The sequence below is a fragment of the Manacus candei genome, unplaced genomic scaffold (genome assembly GCF_025592945.1).
Source record: "Manacus candei isolate 608988 ecotype Guabito, Panama unplaced genomic scaffold, ASM2559294v1 h1tg000035l, whole genome shotgun sequence".
Classification (NCBI taxonomy): domain Eukaryota; kingdom Metazoa; phylum Chordata; class Aves; order Passeriformes; family Pipridae; genus Manacus; species Manacus candei.
The window spans coordinates 5528311-5555684 of NW_026138083.1; the positions used below are offsets into that span (position 1 = coordinate 5528311).

The window sequence follows — 27374 nt, forward strand, 5'->3', positions numbered from 1 at the left end:
ATCCATTCATTACTGTTAGTCTTTTGGATCAGCATCACAGGGCTCGATAACCCTGTGGTTGTATCTTGTCATAAATAACACTAATTCATTTTGAAACACGGCATTTGTGATTTCTTGGTTGGTTTTCTGGCAGAGACTTCCACGGATTAATTATTCATATTGAGACTTCTCTTAAATCACTTTTACATATTATCTTTCTACTTCATTGGCAGAACCTTTGTCTGATGTTAGGAGAGAGGCTGAAGAGGACACAGCTCGCTGTGTGTTTGATCTGCAGTGTACATCTCTGCATGGAACTCTCATATAATTTTCTTTAATAATGATAATCAGTGTGTTTCCAACCTGTTTTTCCCAGACATTTCTTTAAGCTTCCTGGGCACTTCACTTGCCAATCTCCAGACTCCTCTTGTTTCTGTTCTCTTCTCTCCTTCCTGTGGGTTCAGTATTTCGGACAAGGAACTTACATAGGGACACTATTGTAATAAGGGAGTAATAAAATTTATGCTAAATGCCCACATATTACAAACAACTGTCTAGACAAGATTTTACAGCACTTATCTCATCCATGGCTCTTATTTTGTAGGTTTTAGGCTATCAAAGTGGAAATATAGTGAATCCTGCTGCTGAGAAAGCAATGGCTTGGCTAAGCCGGGAAGGCATTCTCTGCTTTTACTGCTTAAAAATCATGGCTGAGTGAAAAATAAAGGTATTTAAATGACAGAGGAGCTGCAGCACTGAGTGTGACTTTTCAGCCTGATCTTTCACATTGCTGCTGGAGGTCAGTTCACAGTGAGTCATAGCATGGTGGTACTGGAAATCTGTTGGTTCAGGGCCTGTGGTCTTCCTACGGGATGATCACATTACAATTTTCAAGTCTCCTGTGTGTTTTGGGTGTCTTTAATTCTGGAGTACGTGTTTTAGGAAGGCTTTCACTCTTCATATTGCAGAGTGTCTTGCTGCTGACACTGAGCACCAGGCAGTGTCAATGGCTCATTTCAAGGGATCTTGGTCTGTGGTGAAAAGAACAGGAACAAGTCCAGTACACACAGAACAACTGGCTTTTGTTTACTGAGTCAAAGCTGTAAAACCGTGGAGGGAGCAAAAGCTGAAATCAAGGGACACAGAAATAATGGAGTGGGGATGGAAAAGGAGAATCAGCGTTTGAGGGTTCTCCTGTATGAAGCAGAGATTTGGGGTCCAGCAATGGGGGAAAGACACAAGTCATTCTTCCAAAACTGCCTGATGCAAGGACCTCTAGCTTTAAGTTTGGATTTGGGGCTCTTGGAGGGGAAAAGATTATTTATCAGCAAGAATTCCCCAACACCTTCCCTCCCTCTCGACTTTCAGCCTGGTTCATCAAAGCCAAAAAGTGATGAGAAATATACTCTCAGACTGCCTTGCTGAAGGCAGAGTCCTCCCTCGTAAGATGCAGGAAAAGCTTCCTTAAATTTTATTCTTAAAAAAAAAAAAATGCTTTCAGCATTCCTGGTGGGGACTTCCCACTCCTTGGAAGCTACTGCTTCCCTGAAAAACCTTTGGTCTTTTAGAGCATTTTAAAACAGATACTCTTAGGAAATGCTGTATTGCTGTGGGGCATCTGGCTTGTAATCAGTCAATCCTTTCAGAGCAACTCTTCCGTCATGACACCGACCCAGAGCATGCCTGGTGTGGTCCTGGGGAGCCATGTGCCTTATATGTCCATTGCAACTTGCAGGAGGTCAAGTAGGGGGAAGCCAAAGGATTTGTGCAAATGGTGGAGCCAAGCAGAAGGTCAGGGATGGCATTTTGTGGCCATGGGAAAGAGACAGCTCCTTCTCCTGGGTCGGGATGAGTCTCCGTCAGTGCTGAGTCTCAAAGAATCATGGGGCTTCCAGGGCTGGCACCCAGTGTTCTTAATTTTGTGGTGAATAAGAGCCCTGAAAGCACATAATTTAACCCTCCTGAAGATAATTGTTGAAATAAATCATCCTCTTGTTTAAAGAGTAAATCTTCAGCAAGTTTCAAGAGAGCCCACAGCACTGCTGATTTTAATCATTGCTCTGCATAGGGAAGTGTCTCTACTGCTCAGTGTTTCCAAACCAGCACTGCTGCTATTAAAAAGTCAGGCCTGGATTTAGAAGCTGTCACAACTCAAACTAAACCTTTTTTTGAGGGGAATTCCTGAAATCCCAGCTGAAAGAGAAAAGGGCTGGTGAGCAGAGACCCTGCTTTCCTCTCCGGGTTTAAGTAACCAGGAATTCTGCATTGCCCTTTGGTGCCTCAGTTTCCATGTCCAAACATGGGGTCCTGTAGCCAACACTCTGCAGTGCATTGCCATTCTGGAGGGGAGAAACGCTTCAGGAAACATGGATATTTTTGTTTTTCTGGTGTTGATGGGATGTTGCTGGAATAGGGGTTGTGTATGACAGGAAATGTGCCGTGGTGTGTCAGACTGTACCACAGAGAGCAGTTCCAGTCAGCCACGGGTGATTTTCACTCCACTTCCCTGTGGTCACCCAGTGGGCTCCCCAGGGCTCTGCTGGCTCTTTAAAGCCAAAGCATGTCCTGCTTTGGCTGAAATTTTTCAGGGTTTGGCTGGTCCACAAGGGATTTTTTTTAGGGGTGTGAAAAGGATGGGTTTGGGGGAGACGCATTCGAGCAAAGTAGAAATTACAGTGGTCAGCTGAGGTCTGGAGAGCTGTGCTTCCTAAACCTCCCTGGCCTTCCTCTGGGAGCTGGGCTGTGGCAGAGATGGTTCACTGCAGAGGCAGGATGTGGGCTGGAATGACTAGCCAAGGTGTTCCAACCATGGGTGAGGTAGGGCTTGGATACACTACAGCTTCTTTTGAGGCTGGAGTGTTCAATTAGCACTTGGCAGCTCAGTTGCTCCTATGACAGCACTCTCCATTCCCTGGCTGTCTGGTTAAAGGGAGTCCTGCTAATTTATGATACTTAAGTTAAATAGCAGAGAATTTGGGTCATTTGTACATGAATCCATGATGGATTTCAGGCAGGTTCCTGCTACTTACCTGTTTTTTCCTGACCACTAGTTGGAACACCAGAGAAAGTTGATCTTGATATTCTCTTGTATTTTTGTTAATTTTTTCCTTTTCTTGGAGAGCACTTGGAGATTTTGTTTCTGGAGTTTTCTGGGGGTAGTGGACACTGCTGTGGTCTTCTAATCCCATTTCTCCTTGTCTTCCAAACTGGGAAGTCCTTAATGCTCTTCTGAAGTTGATTGTAGTGCTAAAAATTAAATTCAGACAGCTTTTGGCACAGCACCATTTGAGCAATTTTAAGTTGTTGGGATTTAATTCACTGTGCCATTTAAACTACTTTGAAGAAGAAGAGATACATTTTATTTTGGTTGTATTTTGTATGAAATGTGTGGAGTTATTGGAACCAGATATATTAACTTTGTGCTAGGCTGATGTACACCAGTTAAAAATGTATCCCCTGGCATATGGAATCAAAAGCTGAGGGTTTTCTCAGGCACAGATGCCACCCAGCCCCCTGGATTCAAGGTACCCCAGCCCCTGGGTTTGTTACTGTGTCTAATAGATATGAAAACACTGGGTTCCAGTGCCACTTCCATCAAGTCATCCATTTTAGAGGTCTTAGAACTTGGTTTTGTCTGAAGCAAAATATTTGTCACATGTTATTAGAAAGGACCTTACTGTGGAGTAAATCAGGGTTTGTTAAATTGTTAAATATCATAGAATCAAAGAATGATTTGGGTTGGGAGGGGACCTTTAAAGGTCACCCAGTGCAGCCCCCCTGCAATGAGCAGGGACATCTTCAACCAGCCCAGGCCACTGAGAGCCCCACCCAGCCTCACCCTGAATGTTTCCAGGGATGGAGCATCCGCAGCCTCCCTGGACAACCTGTGCCAGTGTTTCACCACCCTCATTTTTAAAAATATCTTCCTTATATCTGGTCCAAATGTGCCCTCTTTTAGTTTATATGCAAGTGAGGGATATGTTTAGCTCCAAAAGTGGGATGGGTGTATGTCAGGAATCATTCTGTCATGTGTGAGTTATAGTAGCATACAGAAATCATACATGTATCATGTCATAAGCACAAGGTTTCATTGGCAATCATCCTTACAAATTTTGATTTGCAGAAAATCCTGGGAGCCCTTGTCTTTTTCCAAAGTTTTTTTTTTTTTTTAAAAAAAAGAGTAATCTACTTGGAGTATTTGTAAATCAGCCTCTGAAGAATAAATTGTAAAAGAAACAGAGTGACATTTCCAGCTCTCTTTAGAGGGAGGTCTGTTCAACAATACACTTCAGGTGACAAAACACAAATATGATGCACAGTGCCAAATGGAAAGGAAGAATAGACCCTCTGCTGCTGGGAATAAAAGAAGACTATAGTAATGTGATTATGGTAATGGTCAACAAGTCATAGTCTCGTGCTTTTGTTCACTGTAATTAACTTCTCGGAATGGCACAGTCGCTTTCTCTGTGCTCATCAGATGGCCCTGCCTTTGTGTCCCAGTCTGTTATTCCTCCTGCAGGGACTGCAGGCCTCCAAGTGCATTACTAAATGAATTCATTGCTGGGACAAAGATCCAGTGGCAGAATAGAGATTGATATCTTTTGTTGTCAGACATTCAATACCATATAGCAATCCAATTACTTAAGCTGTTTCTATCAGTCTTATTACGGCTCGCTATTGAGGCATGCTTTAAAGCTGGATAATTCTGTCTTGCAAGAATGTAGTGGAACAGATTAGGGCTTTAATGAGAAGGCTTTCTGTGGGCTGGGGCACTTCCATTGTATGTGTTGGGATTGAGGAATCATACCTAGGCAAAGGCCCGGAGTCATTGTTACAGAGACCGATCAAAGGGAAGCCTGAAATCCATACAATTGCTCGGAGAAATGTTATGGGTTACAAAAAAATAAAATAAAAACTGGCCAAGTTTCTGTCTTGTTATTGCCTATCTGATGAGAATCTGTGGTGCAACAGTGGGAAAAGGAAATTACTTATTGGAATTCAGATTGTGGAATGGATATCTCGTTTTGTGTTTGAACTTTCCCTCCGCTGTGCTATAGGTCAAATTCTGTGCTTAGCTGGAGCATTTTAGGAATGCTGGCAGCATGGATCCAACACAAGGCTCATTCTGCATACAGCTGCCCAGGGTAGATGCTGGGAGAGGAGGGTTTCTAATGCACAATAAAACAGCAGGAAAGAAGGCTTTGATAAGTGCAGGTAGACTGCCAGGTTTGCATCCATGCTCTGTAGCACAAAGCAGGTGTGGAGAATCCAGAGGCAACAAAAAGCTGGAATCAGTAAAACCTCCAGACTGAGGCTGAAGTGTGGAAGTGGAAAACAGTTGTTTTTCTGTGAGGGAAAAAAAAAAGTCAACAGTGTAAATATAAACAAGTTATCTACTTTGCAAATATTTTATATATGGAAAAGACACCTGAGTTTATTGGGTGAAACGTAAGCGGCAGAGGCTTGAGAGGTACCAGACTGAATTTGTTTGTTCAGAAAGTCAATTTGACTGCTCCTTGAATACAGGATTTCAGAGGGACTTCTAAATTGTGATAAAGCTGTCCCTCTCTCTTCTAGGCCTCGACCAGAAACATCTGCACTTTAACAATTTGAACAGAAGCACCTTGGAATTACTGAGGTTGAAGTAAACTGGAAACCCAGATTAGAGTGCTTTTGTATGGAATACATAGAGGTTGGAGCCATATATGAAAACAAGTGTTTCTAAACCTGTCTGAAATTCCACCTCTCCAGGTCACTACCCTTAAATAACTGAGGGCATGTTTTATTTTTTGGTATGATGAATGCACCAAAAGCAAACACTCACTTGGTGTGAGTAGCAAAGCTGTGTAACTTCTGCAGGGCAACACTGATTTCCAACAATTTGAGGATATGGCCTATTTTTCCTGGATGCAGAGAACTGTATAATTTATAATTTCATTATAATAAGGCTGATTTTCCACTTCTTAGGGTTGTTTTACGCTATCAACAGCTAAATATTTCCTCATCAGGGACAAAGTCATAAACTCTTGCCAATGCACACATGTTGTCTGGCTGTAATATTTCCAAAGTATTATTTGGAAGAACAGCAATTATAAAGACATTTTCCAAAGGAAATTGAGTTAGGATAAGGATGTGAGGGTGTGAACCTGAGTCTAAGGAACACCTGAAAGTTTATCTATGCATTTAGATTTGTTTTCAGAAAGTGCTTGCATTCCTGTCTATAGAACACAAACACTGATTTTCTTCAGCACTAAAGGTATGACCCAGTTCTGGACAGAAGCTAAACTTTATTTTGTGGCTTCAGTTGCCTGGTGGTGATCGAAGTTAATGTTTCATGAGGCAAAGGAGAGCACCTGTTCATTCCAGGAACAGCTACTGCTAAGATATTTGCTTTGGGTCAGAGTTAAGGTGATTTTGTGCTGAATTATCAGTTTCTCTCTCACTCAGGAGTGTAAGGAGCAATTAAAGATTTCGGGTGGCCTGACCTTTATTCTGCTCATCGTTGACTTGTAACGAGTGATGTCTGCAGTAACTGCTTTCTTGTAATTTATTTACTCTGTTTAGGAGTGAGGGCTTTGGACTTGGGATCTTCCAAGGGGATCTTTTTATGTGCGTTTTCATTTATTTTGTCTAAATACATTGAAACCTCCAGGACAGATACTCAGCTGGTGTAAATCAGCTTAGTCCCATTGACGTCAGTGGAGCAGTGCCAGCAGCAGATCTGACCCACTTCTTTAATCTGATCACTTGTCCATCCCATTTATTTCAGATTACATCAGAGTGAGCAGAGCCTTACCTCACTCACCATGAACTTGAGATAGGTACAACCTTGCAAGTTTTGGCAGAGGACTGTCATCAGTGAGAAACATGCCAAAAGCAAGAGTAGCATCCAGTCCTCTGCCCTACAGAAAGTCCTTGGAGCCTGTGCCTGACACACCAAGCTTGTCTTAATATGAAATTCCAACTTTCTCAGAAGAAATTATGTTAGTTTACTACAAAACATTAACCTAACACTGCATTTTTTTTTTATGTCTAAACATCCATTAACTAATTAGCAATATTCATTGAGTGTTCAGAATGCTCTGTGCCACTTCAGTGCTCTGTGAGTCTTCAGAAACCTCAGCATCCCAGCTGCCAAGGCCACGCTGGTGCCCCCTTGGAAATTTCCAAGGGAAATCAGATTGAAGTTTGCAGTCACATCTTGGGTCTGGCACCTCTAACTTGTCCCTTCAGCTTTTCCTGGTTTTTAAATGTTAATTTGCCCTTGTGTCTCTTCCCTACCATTGTCCTTTCAGATCATTATTGGATGTTTGAGCATTGTCTTCATGCCCTACACTACTCTGCCAATGGATCTCTGTATCTGATCTCTTCCATTGATTGAGTGAGTTTATATTTCCCTGGTAAAGGGAAGAGTTTTACCTCTTTGTTGGCTGTTTTCTATGGTAGTTTCTAATATTGAATAGCAGCATGAGTAGCACAACTACTGCTTTTTGGGGCATTGAACTGTCTTGCACATTTCTGTCCAATTTGAATGAAGCAATCAATTTTCCCAGCAACCAGCTGATCCTCTGCAGTGTTATCCAATGTCCTACGACCCCTTTGGAACTCGTCACGCACTGGCCATTGACTCTGTACTGGACTTTCTCCAGTACCTCCCTTCAAGAGTTTGCAAATGCCAAAATGATGGGAGCCATTGCAGTTCTGGTATCTTTTCCCAAACACCAGATGTTGTCTAGGCCTCTCTTGTTCACAAACTCTGTCTTGTTTTTGCAGACTCTGGTATTTTTGCCACAGGTCTCTATCAGTGTGTTGTCTCTTACATCTGTCAGAACTGTCCCTGCCCTCTAAGTTTGGATAGAGTGGCTTCCTTTTCTTGGCAAGTTCTGGTTGGGTTATTCCTAAATCTTTTAACAGTATTTCTCTCTCTCTCCCCCCTCATCTTCACTATAGTATCAGCTTGACCCTCATACCAGCTTGTTTTCACCTATCAATTAATAACAGAACATTTCCATTTTTTTTCTGTACTGTCTCAGTGTAGTACTCCTGCACATTTAATAGTCTGCCTCCCCTGCCTCGGTGAACTAAGCTCTATAAATCATCCATGGCTCCAGAATCAGACACTCTCTGGAAGGGGAACACGGTCCTGTTGGCTGGGAAGTTGCTGCTTAAGCTTCCCTTATCTCTACTCTGTTTCTCTGAAGGGCTTTGACTTTGATGGGATTTTAAAATCCTTCCTTCTTCCACACAGAATATTGGTTTTGTTCACTTTTTTTTCTTGTGGATGCCCCATCCCTGGACATGTCCCAAGGCCAGATTGGATGGTAACCTGGGCAACCTGGTCCAGTGGAAAGTGTCCTTGTTCAGGGCAGAGGAGTTGGAATGAGATGATCATTAAGGCCCCTTTCAACCCAAACCATTCTCTGATTTCATGATTCTATTACTCTTCTCCTTGAAGAAGAAACATAAAGCCCAGTTCACCTCCTTTATGTCTCTCTCCAACAAGCTTTTATCTTCCCTGCAATTCTCGGTGCAGTCCCCACTGTGCCCAGAGAAACCAAGCTGGAGGGCAGGTTTGCTCTTAGAGGGCGGTATCATTGCTAGTGTAGAAAGGGAAATCCATTTTAATGAGAACCCCTAAATGTACTGGGAAAGGAAACCTCAGTGAGTGCACAGAAAAGAAGACCAAAAAAAAAAAAATCCCAGCTGTGAGGGTCAGGTTCAAGGGGTTCTTTTTCCTACAGAAGGCTGTACATTTTGTGGAGTATATGCTTAGGAGCTTTGCTGGGTGAGGGCCTTATTAAATTTGAGTCAACTAAATGAACAGAGCAAACACAAAAATGAATTAATTTTTACAATATACTTGAGGGAAAAGCAAGCAGGCAGCTTTTCTCTTACTTTCAAAGAAAAAAATTGAGGGAGAAAAATGAAGTAACCCAGCTCTTGGGAGCAAGTAGCAAAGCAGACCCAAAATTCAGAAGATTTTTTTTCTGGGCTTTGTCTACTGCACTGACATTTTACTTTTTAAATGTTTTGCATAAGATGTAGTAGTTATTTTATTAATTTTTGTGTTTGTTTTCATAAATGGAAAGAAGTAAATCACAGTGAAGTTAGTCCAAAGTTGGGAAAATATTGAGTTCAAGAGGTACAGCAGAAATTTAGTGAAGATGCAAATATATCTGCGTCCTGCCAAAAGCTGCTCTTTCGTTTACCAAGAAAACTTCACTAAATTAATGGATTTTAGATGAGAAGGAAACTTAAGATTATCTAATATGACCATATGTATTTTGCATGCCATAGAATTCCACTCAGTTATCTCTGCAAAACTATTTCCTGCCAGATATTGGGCCAGATCACCTCTGCTAGCATTAACTACTTCAGTCTCAAAGCACTCTCCAAAGACATCCCCTGACTGGCCTGTTGTAGGTTTACTGGAGAAAGACCTAATGATTCCTAAGTCCATGGAATATGAAATGTATGTGCTCTTTGTAATCCCACAATCCGAGAGATTGCTCAAGACAGGAGTGAAAGAAAGCAAAGGAAAATCAATGTTTAACTTGGAAATATTTGTCAGTTAACAAGTCACAAGGAAGTGAGTACCTTTAGCGCCTAGGATAGTCAAAGTAGGAATTTATTTTAATACTTCATATTAATACTTTAATTTATACTTTTTTTTTGTTTTTTTGGGGTTGTGGGGTTGTATTTAAAAAACAAGTGAGCCCAGACAAAACAAAAAAAATCTTCCTTTGGTGTTTTGTTACCATTCAACTTCCTAAGCTCAGGAATATTCTTTAAAATGTATTTGAACATATTTATTTTGTAGAAGGCTGACTGTCTGGACTCTGACCACACTTAAACACGTACTGAAATCCATCCTTCTTTTGGACAACATGTAATTAATTGTGTGCATTCTGTATAGGGAATGCTTTCCTGAACTGGAGATACAGCTTGTGTGCTTTAATTATTTTAAGGGATCTATTTTCTGGCATCTTGCTGCTTTTCTCCTTTTTTTCCCCCTTCAAAAACAAGTCTGTTGTTGAGTTTCTGGGACCTGGAATTCCTTATACAAGGAAATCCTCTGGAACTATAAAAACTCTAGGTACAATGAATAGGATGCCCACTTCAGCCTCTATTTCTGGATCTCAGGTCTTTGTCATACTGCAGGAGTGTAAACATCTTAATCCCTGTGAGGGAGGAGTCCCTCAGGTATTTCCTTATGGATCAGTCCCATAAAGAGTTGATCCCTGTCTTGGGGGCTCATCGATCTGTCTTGTCTGTGGGAGCTGAAGGGACTTTATGCATTGAATTTTCTCAGTGGTGCTATAAAATAACGCGTCCTGCCGAGTGAAGCCAGCCCGTTAATGCATGGATTTTCTGCCTTGAGTGATTTCTTAAAATCAATAACTCATTAAAAAGAAAAAAAGAGCTCAATTCTCACAATTCATAACCATGCAAATGACAGGCTGCCTTCAGGAACAGCAGCTGGCTGAGTTGGAGCAGTGGGTTTGGAGGATGGTGTGTTTGGTGTTTGTTCGCTTGCCCTGACTGCAGTTTCATTTGTGCTTCATGAGAAAAACGATTTTAACAACACCATTCATTAATTCTTAAGAGTAATGCTCTGCTGGCAGAATGGTTAACCAGTTGCTAAAAATAGGGTCTGCTGGTGAATCCTTTAAAAATATGACTACATCTCTCTTTTAGCAAAGAGTAAAAGTGTAAATCTTCTTCAAAATCACAATCTCTAGGAATCCTTTATGCACATTATAATTCCTCAGCAAAGTGTCAGATAACTTGGAAGGGGAGGAAGCTTTCCATTCCAAGTGTGTAAAGCATCACAGTCCTTAATTTATTGACTGAATTGATCTGACTTTTAAAAGACTCCCTGGCTTGGCATCAGTGTTCTGTTTATCTCACAAGCAATGAATGTCTCCTTCCTCCCTATGTGTGAATACTTAATAGCTGTAAACTTCAGAGGTCGGACCTTGCTGGATCTGTAAGTATTGTACTTCAAAGTACATTTGGATTGAACTTTTCTTTTTCTCCTGCTTAGATCTCAAGTTGCTGCACTATCTGCTCTATTTGACATTCTTAGTGGCTTGGAAACCGTGTCAAATGCTTTTCAGAGCACTAGTCCTTTTTTCAGGGTGATTTTTGTCGCACCCAGACATATTAATTTAAAATATTTAGTTTTTTTTTTTTCAAGTGCACCGACAGGATTTAGAATGCTCCACAGGATGCTGAAGTCAGCCTCTTTCCCAAAATTTTTCCATATGATGCATGTCAGCAGGGCAGCTTCAAGGAGTGTCTTCTCATCTTGCTTTCCACTCAGCATGAGTTTAACAGGTGTCTGGAACGCCCCAGAGTAGGGCAGGATTAGTGCCTGGGATCTGGGAATAACGAGAGAAGGCCGTGGGGTGTGGAGAGAAGGAAGGTGACTGCGGAAGATGAACTGGTTCCCAAGGACACCCTCAAGCAAAGGATGGCAAAAGAATAAAATTAGGTACATTTAACTTTAGTGTGAGAAAGAGCAAACCTTGCATGACAGCAGGGACTTATATGGTTTAATGAATTACTGGAAGGTTGGGAGAATAAGACATGCCCTCTCTAGAAGAGGCTGGGGAAGGGCTGAGGGAATCCTGATCCCAGTAATAAATTTCTCTATCTCAAATGAAAAATGCAGCCAGTAGTATGACCAAGCATTCCTGAATGCCTGTGCCCTGGATTCCGAGCCCTTGGAGGCCAGTGGAAGAACTGACGGAGCAGGGATAGTCCAGCCAAGGGAATTAAAATCAGATATTATCCTATTTGTTTTGTGAGAAAATTATAAGGAGCTGTTCCAGGAGCAGCAGAAGCTCCGTTTTCCATGGAACCATATCCTTGGTCTCCCATGCCCTTCCTGGGGACCTTCATGAGCCCCCCAGGTCCGCTCATGGCCAGAAGGGCAAGAGGCAGCTCCCGCTGCATCTGCTGTGGAGCCCCACATGTGCTGATTGGAAAGCTGGAAATAAGCTGTTTGTACTGCCTGGACAAGTAGCCATTGATCCCGCACCTTCCAGGGGGTTTTCCTCAGCTGGAGGCACTAATTTAGGTCTCTGTCCTCTGTGCAATGACAAGAGCTGTAGGAACATAATTATCTCCAAATCTTTTGCTTCTCCCCTGACAACTTGCATTGGAATGGGGCAGTGGGTTTGAATGTTGTTAGGGGCAGACAGGAACAGACAGCCAGCATGGCTGCATAAGCCCTATTTCCGTAGGAAATCAAGTGGAAAAGATTGTACAGTTTATATACAACACAACACGGTTTGTGTCTGTCCTATTACCTTGAAGGTTGTTGTTGTAATTCTGTTTTCCGTTCTGGTGCTTCATCTCATCTAGAGTTTGTAAAAATACTGCTTTGGACCTTTTGTGATTTGTTTTCCTGCAATCTCAGAGGAATGTAGGACTGGAAGGGGCGTCCTGGGTCAGCGTGCCCAGGCTCCTGCCGAGGTATATGAACTGTAAAAGTTAAAAAGAGAAAAATACTGTATCATAAACTTCTGATTGGTACAGTGGGAAAGTTAATGAGACAAATGAAACCTTCCGTGTGGCCTTTGCAAAGCTGAAAGTCACAGCATGGGGCAGTCCCCTGGCAAATCTTGGGTCATTACCTTATCTGCTGCAGTAACTGCCACGGGTAAATGTCACAGGATGAAGGAATTTTCCCCTTTACAGCACCAGAGTATGAAGAATTCACATTTTCTTCAGCCTGGGGTAAAGATTGTCAGATTTTTTTCATGTGTAAAAGGAGCATGAAAACGTTAAACATATTTACAGGGGAAAGATTATCTGATCCGGGGAGAGGAGATATCGTCCCTTAGCTTTTAAATGTGCTTGAGTGACAGTGGGGCATGTTCAGCATCCTGTAGGATTTTCCTAAACAAAACAAGAACCCAGAGGAAAATAAGACAATAGTTAAAAGAAGGTTGGCAGATTCTCATATACAGGTCATGTGGGAACAATAGTATCAATACTTTCTGAAGCTGTATTATAATGATTGGAAGAGAACTTGATGAGGTAAAAGCAAAAACCATAAATGCCCGTGTTTCAGAATTTATGCTGTTCACCTTTAGCTGTGAACTGATTGTCAGTGTTAAATGCACTTCTTTATTATATGTAGGTACTTGCAGATTGCTCAGGACACTTCTAGAATATTTATATTCCAGAATATCTAGATTGTTTCAAATCTCAGTGGTAAAATTCCCTCTACATAGTTATAAATGGTCCAGGTGATCAGAGAAAGGTACAACCTGAGAGTAGGAGGAGAAGCACAATTTGACAGTTCCCAGAAAATAAACATAAAACAAAACAACACTTTGAAAAATCTCACTTTTGCACTTTTTAAACTGTGTTCGAAACCAGAAAGATAATTTTGAAATTGTTTTGGATCATTTCCCTTTTTGAAAGTAAAGTCAATACGTAATTCAAGCATTGACATTTTTAATGTTTTCTGTGGAATAGCTTTAGGATGAACTGGGAAATCCACTGACTGCCTTCAGTGCTGCTTTTGGCTTGATTTTTTAATTTTACGTCTTTGCCCTTTCATCAGAGTTTGATCCAGCAAAGCAGGGACTACTTTAGGCTCTTCCATTGAAATGCTGGAAGCTGTGAGTAGTTTTAAGCCTTCAAACAGAGTCTTTGACTTTGGTTTCACTGTTTGCATCCTCGAGCATGAAGTGTACGTTAAATACTTCCTTGGGTTGTCCTGTGCTTCAAACCTGAGCTCTGAGCACTGGTAGGACTGGGGGTGATAAACTGAGCTCCCTGTTCAGAGATACCCAGACCTGAAGAGAGCAGTGAACTCCATTCTGTGAGCAGTCCATGAAATCATGATAAGAAAGGTGAAATTTGCAGCTTTATTTCAGAAAAGCCCATTCGCTATAAAAAATTGCATGCTTTAGTAGAATTAGGCAGCTTTAAAAAGTCATTCCAGGGTCTGACTCATTAAACTTTGGACCTTTAAAGGTATTTAACTGTTAAACTCCTGACTGAATGGAAACCTATTTCTGGAATGTTGTAGTTATTTTGTTTTAAAGTGTTCAGAATGAGCCTAGTCTTTTAAACACTGTGTTAATGCTTGTGGTACGTTAATTTTTAACAAAGAGGTTTTCTTCATGAAAAGCACATTTTCTGCCCAACAGAATTTGATAGTGTTTTCCATTAAAACTCTGAAGACTGGTAAATTTGATATTGCTGCTAAGTTTGCTCAGTCAGGCTCAGCCTTCAGAAAAGGGCTTTCTTGTGGGAGGGAGGAAAGGGCTATTTAAAATCTATCACCCAATGGAGGGATCCCGACTGCTTTCCATTAGTGGGTTGCCCTTCATGGCTCTGTGGGAATGGCTTTAGGCAGGTGTGACTCATTTGTATGACTCTGCTTTGGGGAACCAGCTCACCAGCTGGTTTGGGGCTTAGTGCTCTGCTCTAAGCCTCACCAGGACCCTTTTCTAAGCCCACCTTACCCTTTACTCATCCCATCTTAAATTGCATCCCTCACACCATGACTGGTGATCCCAGCCTGTCACTGCTCCTCTTTGTCCAGCCACCAGCAGCTAAATCCCTTTCCCCACGAGCCTCTGCAGAGCCAGGGCTTTGTCACTACAACTGGGCAGGCAGGTTAAGATTTTTGTCCCAGTTCTTCTTTGGGTAAGTGCGTTATCTCCCATCCTTCTGCTGGATCAAGATCAACAACATCTTTGAAAAAAATATATGTGCCAGTCCTGCTTGCTTCACCTCAGGGTAGAACTGAGTTGACTTGGGTAGAACTAGTAAAAAAGATGGAAGCCAGTTGGCCAAATCCTGTTTTCAGTCAGCATTATATTAACTACTTTTAATCTGTTGAAGTCAGCAGAGAAAATCCAGCACGAATAGTTTATATTGACTTCTGGGATAAGTGCAAAAGCAATTAAAAATTCTTTTTATCATTAGGTGTTATAATGCCATATAAAAGCACTTACATTAGGCACCATCAGCTTTTGAAGGAACCAAGTCCCCAAAACAGGTCCATGGTCTGTAGTGTGCCAGAGCTACAGCTGAAAATTCCTGCTTCCCTAAAAATGCCTTTACCTACTGCATTCCATTGCTTTTTGGGAGAAATACTTGCCTAAAGAAGGACCTGAAAAAGTAGTTGTGTATATGCATCACACTCAGAGCGGGGGAATTTCCTACTGAAGTTTTGTCACCCACGTTTTGGACACTTAAATTATGACAAATAGCAAGAGAACATCACCTTCAGTTTTATCCTTATGTTAATAATTAACAGCCCTATCCCCCACATGGTGTTTAATATAGGCAATACACGGAGGGGAAAAAAGTATATTCGCTTAAAATTCAATACTGTATTTACAGTACTGCTTTCCCATGCTTATTTTAGGGTCATTTGGGAAAAAAGCTTGAACTCCAAAAAAAAAAAAAAAAAAAAAAAGAATGGATTGCTATTCTGGGAGTTAGATTGTCACTTAATAAATATATTTCTGATAATAAAAATCGGTGTCGTTTTCCTTGCAGGGACTTATTCGGAAGAAAGTTAATAAAAACTGCATGGAAAAACCAGCATCACAGCTATTTTTTTTTTTTCTGCCTGAAATTCCTACAGGGAAGTTAGCTGAATGCAAAAAGTATGGAGAAAGAGAGAAACATTCCATTGGTCCTTAAAGCCCAAAGGTAAGATTCTCTTCCTAAAGATGCTATTAAGCAAGGTAGCTCCCAAGAACCTGTTAAATACCTTTTTTTTTTTTTTTTAAGAACAAAGACTTAACTGGCCCTGCTGATGGGAAAGTCATAATGTGGCTTTTTTTTCCTGATGGCTTTCTATTCTTTGCATGTGTGACAGATGTCAATGAAGTTGAAAAGTGTCCATTTCCCAGCGGGATGCTGGCTGTTCCCCAAAATGCCTGGGCAGTTTATAGAGGCCCTAATATCTCCTGATGGTGATGGAAGGATTTGTAGGAAAAGATTCCTGCCGGGCAGGGGCCTGCTGCCTTTGAATAGAAGGCAGCCAGCAGCTCTACAGGCCCCAGCAAGAGATGCCACTGCACCATCAGGAAACTTTGATTTATTATCTGAGAAATTCACCATCCATCTGCATGAAGGGGTCACAGAAGCAACTTTCCTAATGGGAATCTGAGACCCCCATTATTTCCCACTTATTGCTACAAGCATGAAAAATTGCTCCAACTGAGAGAGTTGGACTTTCAGGACTTGTTGCCATGGTTGGATTTATAGGAATATTTAGAAGCAATGCTTAGTGGTTTTTTGGTGGTTTTGTTTTTTTTTTTTTTTTGAACCTATAAACTCCAACAATTTTCACAGGTTTTTGCTAATTAATGCCACCACTGTGGAAATGGGAGCAGTTCTGCAAACAAGCTGCGACAAATGGGATTTTTATTGCCAGTGGAAAAGCCCGGGGAATAATTAGCAGGTCCACAGAGATCTCCTGATTACAGACATCTGCATTGGTAATGTCCAGACACAAAGATCCCAGAGGGAAATGTTTCGGGATTTTCACCTTAGGGCACATTTATGTTGTCAGCTACACCCTTCAAAATGCAGTCGGACATATGTGGGAAAATATTTTGTGAAATGTTAGACCAAGGAACCTGATGTTGACTAATCTGGACTGGGGAAACTGGTTTTGCTTTCCAAAGTACTGTCCAGCAGCCAAGACTTGCAGATGTAATATTTTGATATCTCATTAAGCCCGATTTCACAGAGATATTTCTCAGAGCTGCATCTGAGTTGCCTGAGATGCTTTTGCAGTTATCGCTGCTTTGGTGAATAGGATGAAGAGGAAACAACAAGACTGATTATTAAAACACCACATGACTCCTTGAAAATGAAGCACTGAAAAAAAAAAGTCATGTCAAGACAGGAGTTATTAGTTCAGGTTGAAGAGTAACTTGATTTGGGATTTTCCTCTTGCCAAAGTGATTCACAATATAAATTATGGATCTACTTATAGAAGCGGTCGAGGTTTTGTATTTTTTTAAAACAGCACACTTTTAAACTGGCTAATAAAATATTAATTTCAGGCCTTTGAAGCAGAACTTTAAGCTAAAGCTTTTTTAAAAACCACAGTTATTTTCATTTGTATGGCATTAGAGCACAGTTGCCCCAGTCCTAGACCGGTTCATGTTGTATTAAATACCATATAGATCCCAAACAAAACTCATTCCTTTCCTGAAGAAGTTACAGCAGAAAGGTTTGCTTGCTTTTACCAATTGTGTTTGTATATAGAATTCAAAAATAAATTAAATTTATAATGCCTATGATTCTAAAATATCCATGACACAAAGTAGACCTGTCTTGCTTAGAATCTCTCTGTGATGGGATCTTCAATCCCACAAGCCTTGCAGCAGAAAATGCCCTTAAATTTGTATTAAAGCCCATCCTTCTCCAGGAAAACCATTAAGCAAATGATTAATTTTAAGATACATTTCAGTCCCAGTGGCATCATTTATCCTACTCGCTGGTCAGGCAGTCACTTACAACAAAGTTAAGTACTGAGCAGACCTAATTGTGAGTCGAGGCTGCCCTTCAAAGTGTCATGAGAAGCAAGAATAATTTTCCTGGCTTTTAAGCCACTACATACACAATACACAGTGAGAGCTACATCCAGTAATGCACCAACATATCAGATATTTCCACAGGTCTCTCTTGGCTTAGCTTTTCTGCTCTCTCTGGGATGAGGGGTGGGGGTAGAAGGAATGAAAGGTCGGGAAAGAAGGAGAATTCAGAATTGCTGGGGTTAGTTTTGCTCCCAGATAACCCCTATGACAAGTACATGTATATTCATGGGCACTGAGTGCTGGAGCCTGTATTTGTTGCTGTCTGACCCAGGATATTTACAGAGATACGAAGCAACCTCAGAATGAGGTTTTTAATAACCTTACTCTGAGTCCTTATGAAGTCTTTCCAGAAGTCCCCAGAGATGCCTGTGATCACATGTATCTTATTGTCACTGCCTTGGACAGATGGGAAAGTCCCCAGAGGAATTGCTTCAGAGTGATGTTTACTGCTCAGGATGTGGGCTGCAATGACACTGGTCTTGTGGAACATTTGCACTGGTATTGGGGTGCAGGTGAAAGAACACTGTAGTTTACAGTGCCCTGCAGACAGGATTTTCATTTATTCTGGACAGTCTTCCAAAGCATAGGCTATTTACATGCACAGTCCAGGATGACTTTGAGCTCCAAGTTGGTCCATTTTTCAGCTGCATTTAAGGAAATGGTTGGCATTGGTTAAAGGGATGAGCGTGTGGCATGTGTATCTGCTGTTCAGAAATATGATATGAATTCCTGTAAATAAGGTATTTAAACATAAATGTGTTTGACTGTTTTCTAATGAGCCTTGTTCACAGGCCCTGCAGGGTTAATTAGGTTCCTAGATCTTATCTTTACTCTATTACACTAAAGGCAAAAACCTCTATACAGGAACTGAATCCACTCAGAAAGAGCAAATAAACTGGCTCTAAATGATCACAAACTGACCAAGCTTTTCTGCTTCAGCTCCCTGTATGCCTTCAGGCAACTGGGATTTAAAAGCACCGAGATTACAGGACCATAAAAAATACACATTTACATTTACGTGTGGTCACATGCAAAATTTAAGATTTAGAGAAAGCCACAAAGGGAATGTTTAACATAAGTAGCGAGGCACAAGCTGAATTAATGACACAGCAGCCCCAGCAGAAACACAAGAAAAACATGTAAACCTTCATCTATTATTAGTTGCTGTAGCCCACACTCCAGAGCACAAGGACTCGTGGTCATTAAAGCCTGTTGTTTTCCAGGAGATCTTTCAGCTGCCTCATGAATGGGAGCTGGGCAAGCCCTGAAGTGGAGTGAATTCACACGTGAGAGTCCTTGCTTTGAATTTCGTTCATTCGTTGGATGATTAAATCACTAATAACGTTAAAAGAGTAACCAGAACCCTCTCCCCACCACTGCCAGGGTGGGGGCACTCTGCAGGAGGGCTCTCCAGCCTGTCTGTGCTGGACATCCTGGGATGGCAGAAGGATGCAGACAGTGCTCCCAGGGTGTGCATTACCTCCCCTAGCACTGATAGGGGTTTGCATTCCTGCAGCCCCTGGCCATGCAGGCAGACCTTTTGTCCCAAGCCTTGCACATCCGCTCCAGGCAATTCAGGAGCTTGTAGCAACTACAAGAGCATGTAGTGACATGAGAAGGGGGAATGGCTTCAAACTGACAGGGAGTAGGTTTAGATCAGATATTAGAAAAATCTCTTCCCTGTGAGGGTGGTGAGGCCCTGGCACAGATTTCCCAGAGAAGCTGTGGCTGCCTCATCCCTGGAAGTGTTTAAGACCAGGTTGGATGGGGCTCTGAGCAACCTGCTCTAGTGGATGTTGTCCCTGTCTGCCTTTGGGAGGGTTGGAATGAGATGGTCTTTAAGGTTCCTTCCAACCCAAACCATTCTGTGATTCTATATTCTGTTCCCTTAAGAGTCCTGTGATGTAATGTAATGCAGACACATTCTGATGGAAAGCTTCAGGAGTAGATTCTGTCTGTTTTTCCACATGTTGGTACCACACCTAGCAAACTGGCTTTCAGTCTGACACGTTGGCTTCCCAATGCAGCTGCAGCACAAGTAAATGTTAAAGATGAAGAGAAACAAATTTGCTTTTTAATTTTTCTTTTTTCTTGCCTTGACATCGATGTCTTTGCAGGAAATATGTATTTTTTTCACAGGAGTGTCCTGTCAGGGAATAAAAGCTAGACTGGTTCATTTTAAGCAAATCTGAGTTCTGGTTGTGTAATTATGGATCTGCTCACATGAACATGCACAAGAAGAACATGGAGGAGTTCCCAGGGGAAAAGTAATGAAGTCTGTTTGTCTTGCAAAAGCTATGTTGTATTATAATATAACAAAGGATAGCATGAGAATTTCTCATGCGGGACATTCTTCAGGAATAAAACTCAACTGTCAGATGAGTTTCAGAAACAAGTTGTCCTGTTGGAAATTCTTCCTCCTGGAAAAAGTTTATTTGTTTAGTTCCTTTGCATATTGCAAACTACTCACCACCTTAAGCAGAGTCTGCTCCTCAGCTGGTCCAGCTCAGCACAATAATGGAGATCAATAGTGCTGCTACTTAATACCAGCCCTGAATTTAGAATGCTAATTGTTTAACCTTGCCAAGTGGAACGTGGTGTATTTTTGACACCACAGTGGTAGGGAGCTCAAGCTGTAGAGAGGGATCCCACCACATCAGGCACTGCATAAGCAAAGGGGGAAAAGGACATTCTCTTATGCATGCACTTTTTTTGCACCTAATTAGACTAATTGAAACCTGTGGGCCTCCTGATGTAGTGAAAGTTAAGCATTTGCAGAAATGCTTACAGGATGAAGGAATAAAGACATGGATTGTAAGACTGAGAAAAGAAGAAAAATCAGAAGGTCATGTTGTTTTATCTCTCAGTGGAGTTTTCTCCTAGGATTTGTTATGATTTACTGTCATTACATATTATGTAAACAGTCACTGTTTCCATGAAGTGGGAGGTCCTGGTAATCTCCTGTAGCTATTCAGCATTGTTTGTGAATTTAACCAGAAGTCTACCTCCTTACTGCACTGGAATGATCAGGGATCTGTATACCCTGTAGCCTCGGGTTATGGCTGTGACCCCATTAAATGTGTAGGTGGGGTCTCCCTATTAAGTCAGTAAAGCCAAGGGAAGTCTGAGATGATTTCCATGCTTCCTGCTGTTGTTGCCTCCTTAGTGGATGCTCTTGACTCATCCAGATTAGCAACTGCCTGGCCTCAGGGCCCACGAAAATACTCTGGAAGGATACTTTCTTTTTGAACTTCAGGGAATGACTGAGTGGCAGGTGTGTTTTTTAAAAAAGCAAATAAAGAATCAAACCTCCCTTTTTTCCTGTTTCCTTCTAAATCCGTTACTAAACTGCATCTTTACTTCATCCCCTTCCAGCAGAACCTGTATCACTTAGTCATACAGGCTGTCCACACTTTCTTCAACAGCAAAGGCAAAGCAATTCTAGCAAATACCTTGCTCATAGTCTTGTGTTCCTCCTGTTGCAAATCCCTGCCTTCTGGAGTTTGTTCCCTCACCTGTGCCCAAAGTTTCACTGACATCAGTGGGAGACTTCCCAGGGCATCTGAGAGTAATTTATTAATTCCTCTTTCCAGGAGTGATTCCTTCAGTGCTGCCATTCCAGTGGAGATTGCAGCAAGGTCTCCTTCCATACCAGTTGCTGCCCTGGTGTAGATCCTCTGGCACCGATTCCTGTCCCTGGGAGTTGCCCCAGCTTGATGCCGGCAAGGATGTGGTAAGAACTGCATTTCAGTCCTGTGCTTGCTCACTGGGCTGCCAAACATGTACACTTCACTGGGCTCTGGAGAACACTCTCCTCTTGTGGGAATGTGATCCACCTGACTAGGTAGGCCAGCAGCTGTGGGATTGTCCATCTGCTGGTCCTCCAGATTAAACATTAGCCCTCATGTTTCCTCTACAGCAAAGAATTTTCTCCAAATACACTTCTTAAAGAACATTTCTTCCTTCTCCTCTTCTACACCAGCAATACTGTGAGACAGGTGATCCAGGTGGGCGGGGGGGGAACTTAAGCACACAACTATCAAAAAATAGAGCTTACTCTTTGCAGAGAACCTCTTCCACGAGAAATATTTTAGCTTCTTATGGCTTTGTTGCTACTTCTGCTCTACACTGACCATAAATATTTATTTATCAATGCTGCTAGAATTTTTAATTTCTGTAGATGGGGATGTTTGAGCTGACTGGGAGGGGGGGTTCCAGCTGACATAGAGAGAAATATTTGAAATAGATTTAAGAAATAGAGTCATTGTTAATTTGTTTCTTTAGGGCTCCATTTTCCTCATGCAAGTTATTCGTAGCTCCCACTGAAGCCAATAATTTCCTAGTCCTTCATGGCAGGAAAGGCACTGAAGTCAATAGGAATTAGTTGTATCCTGCAGTGGGGGAATAAGCCTCCTGGGAAACTGTGGATCTCCTGTTTGCCATAAGCAATCCATAACTGCATTGTCAGTAGTAAGTCATTCCAGGATTTGTAGGAATCGCTGTTATTATTTAAGTGTACCTGTGCTTTCATTCTCACTTCTTTCTGATATAAAAGTAACTGATGCAAGTTATGAAATTACCTTAATATATAGATTTCTGCTGACACTCAGTTTATGGCTTATCTTTAATTGCCTCTATTAAAGCACTTGTTGCCCTGAGATTCAGTGCTGTGTCCAGGCCTGCTGCAGATCTCCCCTCCTCAGAATTTCACCCATTGCTCGTGAGAATTTCAACTTCTGGATAAATAAATATTTTGGGTCAGGTCTTAAAAACACAGAAGTCCTTATTCACATGTTGTTTTTGGAACGTGCCCATGTCTTAGTGGAACTCTCATACCACAATAGCTGTTGGAAGAAATAGAGAAATGTAACTTCATGTCTCAGCTTCGAGGGTCAGAGGGGAGGGGAGGGGATGGGAGAAGGAGTTGACAGATCCAGTGACTGAGCTTTTCTCTGCAGGGGAATAAAAAGGGTTTAGCAGTGACAGAAAGTAGAACAAGCACAGTGTCAAATGCATCTTCCAAAGAGAGCGAAAAATCAGATCAGGCTAAAACAAACTTATGTGGCAGCTCAGGGGGAGCTGCAACTAGCTGAACTCCCCCCCTCCTGTCCCTCTTGGCCTTTTGTTCTAGGAACAGATGTCCCTTCTCCCCCAACTGTCTTCTAGTTTCAGAATTAAGAACTTGGGCTCTGAACTTTTAATTCGTGATTGCCTTCGTAAGCTTCTCTATTCCTGGATTTTGAGATTCTTTGTTATTCTTCTAATTATCAATCCCTTCCTGTATTGCTTGTGTAAAAGAATAAAAAAACACTGAGCTTTGCTGACTTGTTGGGCCTGTTCTGTACAATCCCCACTGCCCAGATATTTAACCCTTTATCCAATTTCCAACAGTACACAAGCAGAAGAGGTTTCTGGAGCAGGATGCTTCCTGTCTTCAGGAAGAAAAATTATGTGGTACTTTACAGACAGAAACAGTTTGAAACCATCTTTAAATAGCAGAATTGAAAATTGATCCAGAAAAAAAAAAAATGAGAGGAGAGAAAACTTTGGGATAAAGTGCCTAGTGTTTCATGCCACCAAGAGAGATAAGGTTTTGTTAAATATATTCATTTTAACAGCTGTTTTTGACAGTGCCAAAGACATTTTCCACACTCATGCTAGTGAACTATGTCTCTGTTATTCTTAATTCTCTTCCAGACCTCTTAAAAGAAGGAGGTACAGACTGAGTGGTCAGACACCCAGAACAGGCTTGTGGGACTTGGAAAATGAATGGGAAAAGTCAGATGTGGTTGGTGGGCAAGCAGAGGGTGTCTAGATAGATCTGTGGTCGCTGTGGGCTTGGGTTTGGCACTTTCACCCCACGAGTGGGTGCCTTGGTGAGGTCCCAGTGGAGAGAGGAGCAGAGGCTCATAATCACAGGTGGGACAGGCTGCTCAAGGTGGAGGTTTTTCTGGCTTATCAGCAGAGCATCACAGGATTTTAATGAAGTCAGGCAGAAAGACTTGAAGAAGAGAAACCCTTGAAAACCTTCCAGTTGTACAGGCAGACAAATAGAGAATCATTGCCTGGCAACTGAATACAAAATTATTATAAAACATAGCCAGGTTTAGGTCACATGATTTATAAAGAGAGAGCACAATTATGAAACACCTTGCAATGACTTTAATCATGGGATTTATACACCATTGTATCTTTTAAAAATACCAAATGAGAGTCAGACATCTGATGATGTCCTTATGTGACATAAACAGCCATGAGCTGATTGAAGAGATTCACTGGAGTTCTTTGGCTCTCTCATCTTGTGATCAGATGCTTCATTTCATAGGACACTGTGATTTTTCGGCATATATTTTGTGCAATTATTATTATTATTTTCCTTCAGGCCCCCTTCTATATGCTTGCAGGAGGGGATTGTGGCACTATGGAACCTGGCAGTGCCCTGGAGATTCCACACTTGTTGCTTCCCCCCGTGTTATCTCCTGTGAAACACTAACTTGTTCATGGGGATGCTGTAGAATATTGATCAGAGCAGAAAATCATTAACACAAAGTAGTTTTCCACATCCTGCCACATAGCCATTCACGCAGTTGATGTTCAACTTTGGCAGTGCAATGTTTGGGATGTGGAAGCCTTTTTTAATCAAATATTTCAAAACAAGGGCCAAATCTCTCCGAATCTGCCTTGGCATTTGCTAATTTCTGTTCAGCTGCATTGATTTTTCACCCCTCTATAGAGCCTTGTCCCTGTGAAGCTTCTAAATTGAGATAAATACTGTCTTACTACAGAGCTTTCCAGTGATCAGCTGGAAGCCTGAGGTCCCCTGGCTCCATCTGGTTAATAAACTGCAGATGCTGGATGCCTCCCTCCACCTGATGAGCTGTCAACGTGCTGGATAGATGAGCTGTCAGGAAACGAGAGAGGTTTCAGGTTGAAACAATTCTTTTTTTTTTTTTTCTTCATAAAGAAAAAAAGAAGCAAAAATGATTCTGTGGAACGTCTTGATTTCACCAAATCAGCATTTTTTCCAATGAGTATTGGTTCTGAGGGAAGCCAGAGGCCCTACAAGTCCAGCTGAATTTTAGAACACTGCTACTGTACCGCTTTTGAGTGAGGAGGGTTTTGGGACTCAACGGCTTGAGCTTGGTTTGCTGCATTGCACAGGCAGAATGGTTCAGCAGTGAGTCATGAAGCAGCAGAGAAACAGGGGGAGAGTTCAGTGGGTAGGGTAAAGGCCTGGAGGGTGGAAAAGTTAGTGCTAGCAGGGACTCATTTCAGGATCCCTGAAACACTTGGCCCTGCGGGATTTTAATGTATATAGTTCCGAGGTGGGTGTTACCTGGACATCAATGAGTGTGGTGGCTGGTGTAAGGACAGAATGCCAATGTAACAGACTGGGTGTGGGTTTTGGAGTTTCTATTAAGGGAATGATAGTGGAAAATGTGGCAGAGAGTAATCTTTGTGTGAGAGGTAATAATTTCGAACACTTTGCTCCACTTTGATTTCTATCTGTTGTGTTCAGTTAGGAGCATTCCTGGGAAGAACCCTAAGTAGGTGGAACTGAATCCTGCCTTTCTACATGCAATGGGAGCTGTGCTGTTTATTTCATTAAGAGTTAGATTGGGCCTTTAGGAAGAGAGAGTTTAATTACTACTAAAATGGAATGGATCCAGCTCACAGATTCTTTCCTCAGCTTTGAAAACCTCTCTGGTAAAGGCGAAGACGTTTTAAAATGGAACCAAGCATCCACAAAAAGATTAAAAACTCCATCTCCCAGCCTCTCCTTCCAGCACAAAGGTGGCCTTAGCAGATATGTTTAATATTAAGACTGCCCAGGACATGGTCAGTCTCACAGGCAGGCTTTTGGGCCAGTTGACAGCAGAGGAGAGTTCCCGTGTGAATGCTGAGCGCTCCGGCTCTGCCGAGCCAATCCATTTCTTCAAAGACCAGACAGTGCTGAACTTAGTAACGTGAAAAATGCGACTTTTAAAAATTCTATTTTAAGTCCACAGCTGGATTTTCAGTCAATTAGGATGTTTCTTTTCTTGTGCTTTCTGGTTAAAATATTACCTTAAGTCAACCAACTAATGTTTCAGCCCGCTCTTAAAATACGGAAAGTCAAGGTTGCACTTTTTTTGAATTTTCAAGAGCAAACTTTCCCTTCTGATCTTTTAGCATAATTGCTGCAAATGGGTGATGATCAAGATCTGAGGTTTCTCTTCTTAAGATTTGCTGTTTCCTGATAGGATGGAATACTCAGACAAAGTATCAGTTTTAATGTCGGTGAGGTATTGAAAGTCCTCCGAATAACTGGAAGCTGCAGGTCAGGTTGTACCTCCACCTAAAATGGTCCTGACTTAGAAAAAAAATTATTAGCATTATGAAAGAGCTCAAAAAAGCTTTTGGGGTCAGAATTAGCCTCTAGAACTATATTTTGATTTTCTATTACAGGGCACATAGTGTTGGTCTGGTTTTCCCAGGGTTTCAGTCAGACTGTTTGCCAGCAGGCAGTTTGAGTTAGACTGCATTGCAAATCACTGCATTACCTTATAAAGCACTGAGGAAAATTTTGTGTCTTCTGCCACAAACTATTATGTCCTAACAATTTTCTAACAGCAGCTGGTTTTTCCCTGAGTGAAAATTAAGGATGAAAAAGAGGAAGATGCCTTGGTAACACTGGGTTCATGTTCTAATGAGATTGCCCAAGTCCCTTAGGCAGGTCATGCTCCTCACACTCCTCACCTGAGCAGTTGTAGAACTAAGGTTAAAAATCCACCTTCTGCCACTTCTGAAGCAAAGACCCTGTCACTGCCTTCCTTCTCTACTGTTATCTGAGATTTTATTTGGGATATACCTGTGGTGTCCTCTCCAGGTCTAGGGCTCCCTGACTTCACTGACATCAGTTATTTCTTTCATTAATCAGAGGTTATTGCCTGTGCTGAGACTTTGGTGCTCCAGATGACTGTATTTTGGCAGTTTGTTTACACATCCTGCCTGGGACAGTTCTATTACTGATAGCTGAATGACAGATGGAAGGGTAGCACAGCCTTGGGCTTGAACTATTTAGGTTCTGGTCTACAGAGACTGACACACATTTTGGTGTGTCACACAGGGTTACAGAAAAGGAACTGTATTCTGTGGCCCTCCGAAGTGATAGTTTGGGGTATTGAGACTGACACTTGCTAGACAACTTTGCTTTGTTTCCTCTTTCTCTGTACATGCCTAGAAATCACACAGTATTTTACCAGAAGCATGAAAGCTAATAGATATTTCAATATCCAGTCACTCCCATGTTAGTTCATGTCCCACAGTTAAGAAACCAAGACAAAGAGAGATAAAGGGAAACAAAAAATGTGCCAGAGGGTGGTAGGGGAGAGGAGGAGAGGTACAGAAACCAACCTGTTCCATGCTAATTTAGGCACCAGAGAATTTGCTTTCTTGTTGTCTCAGGCACGTGCACCGACTTTTGAAAGAGAAGTATCTTTGGAGGTAAATCCATCTCAGAGGTCTGTGTGTGTGTAACAGGAGCATTCTAAATGACCCTTGAGGCAAGGTTAATAGCTACCTGTATTTTGTCATTTCCTCTGCTATGCAGTGGAGAGATTTTAAAGTATGAACAGATTATTATCCCAGGTAACTGATGGACACAGAAAAGGTGAGTTTGGATCTCATCTCCTGTAACATCACTGCAGACAGGGTAAATCACAGTAGCGAGCAGCAAGAGTAGCTGCTTTTAGACATAGCATTATGCCTAAAAGAATTATGTCTCTGAAACATAGCATTTCTTCTTATGTTTCAGAG

General features: G+C 41.7%; 1 long non-coding RNA gene across 1 annotated transcript in view; it reads left to right on the top strand.

The window, feature by feature from the left end:
• LOC127473335 (uncharacterized) overlaps window positions 1-27374 on the top strand; it is a 70716-nt gene that overhangs the window by 13775 nt on the left and 29567 nt on the right. Inside the window, exons 3-4 of the long non-coding RNA XR_007905372.1 lie at window positions 15605-15672; window positions 21170-21309. This is a non-coding gene — a long non-coding RNA (uncharacterized LOC127473335). The remainder of the gene's footprint in view (window positions 1-15604; window positions 15673-21169; window positions 21310-27374) is intronic.